The sequence below is a fragment of the Etheostoma spectabile genome, chromosome 15, assembly GCF_008692095.1.
Source record: "Etheostoma spectabile isolate EspeVRDwgs_2016 chromosome 15, UIUC_Espe_1.0, whole genome shotgun sequence".
Taxonomy (NCBI): Eukaryota; Metazoa; Chordata; class Actinopteri; order Perciformes; family Percidae; genus Etheostoma; species Etheostoma spectabile.
The window spans coordinates 15255216-15256918 of NC_045747.1; the positions used below are offsets into that span (position 1 = coordinate 15255216).

General features: G+C 40.6%; 1 protein-coding gene across 1 annotated transcript in view; it reads left to right on the top strand.

Moving 5' to 3' along the window:
* lasp1 (LIM and SH3 protein 1) overlaps positions 1-1424 on the top strand; it is a 28191-nt gene extending 26767 nt beyond the window's left edge. The window contains exon 7 of the mRNA XM_032537204.1: positions 1-1424. This exon is cut by the window's left edge and continues 2190 nt beyond it. The gene's annotated coding sequence lies outside the window, so the exon portion shown is untranslated.
* The last annotated feature ends 279 nt before the right edge of the window (positions 1425-1703 follow it).

Genomic DNA, 1703 nt, shown 5'->3' on the forward strand with positions numbered 1-1703 from the left:
CCTTTGCTGTTTCATTCTCATGTGATGCACTGTGACTGCCACAGACATGAGCGATCAAGGCTTTCCGTTTCTAAGGTGGGGTGGAGCCTTTATTTAAAGAAACAAGGCTCTCACTGTGTAGCTAGATGATGTTGTACAATTGTATCATAAAGGTAAGTTAGGGGAAATGTTTTTACAGGTCATGGTGCTCTGGGGAGTGGCTTGCCTACAGATTAAAGGGGTTCATATTTGTTTGTGAATGTGACTGAGGGGACATAATGCAACTTTAAAAGTTGACATAGACAAAATCCAGTTTGGTGCAAGTTGGTGTTGAACATGACAACATTTTGCAAGTTTTCTAATGTGATGAGTCGTGACTGATGACTGATTCAGAAAACAACACCTCAAAAAGGTTTATAGGTTGCCAGACAAACAAAACAAATACAACACACTGTATGCATGCCTGTATTTTGCATTAACCTCAACTTGACAACCGGACAAGTTAATTTGCAAAACAGATGCTAGATAGGAAAGCTGTTTTAGAGCTCACAGTAGTGTTTACTTGGCTTGGTTTGTCTTAAAGTGAAAGGATTGCTGTTCCTGGCTGATAATGAAGTTTGCCTAAATTTAATTTAATTACAAAGCTACTTACAGTGGTAGCCTCTGTTACTCTGCCGATTAAATCCAATCCAAACTTTCTTTTGTGTCGAGGGTGTTGCTATGACCGTTGCTGCCCTGAATGAAATGGGGAAAAAAAGTGGTCAAAGACAGGCTAGAGTTGTGTAAGTGTGGCTCAGGATGGATTTGTTAAGGCAAGGTTAAAATGTATGCGTGTGGTGATGTAAGTGTGCGAGGCTGGGTTGGGGGAGGGGGGTGAACGAGAGCGCTGATCTGATGCTCTCCATCTCAGAGACTGTGAGGCTGGGCAAGTTGTTTGTCTGACCTGGATATTAGTCTGGAGTTAACCTCTTTGCGCCATATACCGCTCTTCTGCTCTGGCATCACTCACATACTGAACCGTAACTTCATATCATAACCCTGTTTCTGTCTAGTATCCTGTCCACCCGTCTGCTCAGATCCCTCGTTCCCCCAGCCTTCATTGTAGGCTCCTGCGCTTCTGATCAATCATTCCCTGCTTCTATACTGGTTATATACCGTAGACTTCGCAGAGTGAAATCATGTAATCCGCAATCAGGTTTAGCATTCAGACCGGTGTTGTGCATTCCATCTTAAATTGTTTTGTTTTTTGTATAATTTTGTTATTTTTTGAATAAAAAAAAAAATAAAGAGACCATATGCATATTGACATACAGTAAGTCTTGTATTCAAAACTCATTCTGAATACATGCTCAGAATTAAGGACCTGATATCATCTCCTCTTACCCTGTTACAGCACTTCAAATTGTACTTACGATTCTGCAGATTCAATAAAATGTCATTTTTTTCTCAGACTCTTTGTACTGCAGCTTATGTTGTGCAGCAGCATGGTGGGACAAGTGTTAGTCCTTCAGACAGGTTTGAATTTTGCATGTAACATTTTATCTTCAAGTTACTATCATGAGCAGGTGCACACAGTGGACTGTATGGCAGCTGCACTGGAAACTCCTTGTGCTGAAATAATACTATGCCACCCATTCTTTTCTGTATTTCAATTAGTTTGTAGTAATTTGATTGAACACAAACGTTTAACCCTTGTGTAGTCTTCCCGTCAACAATGGTCACTT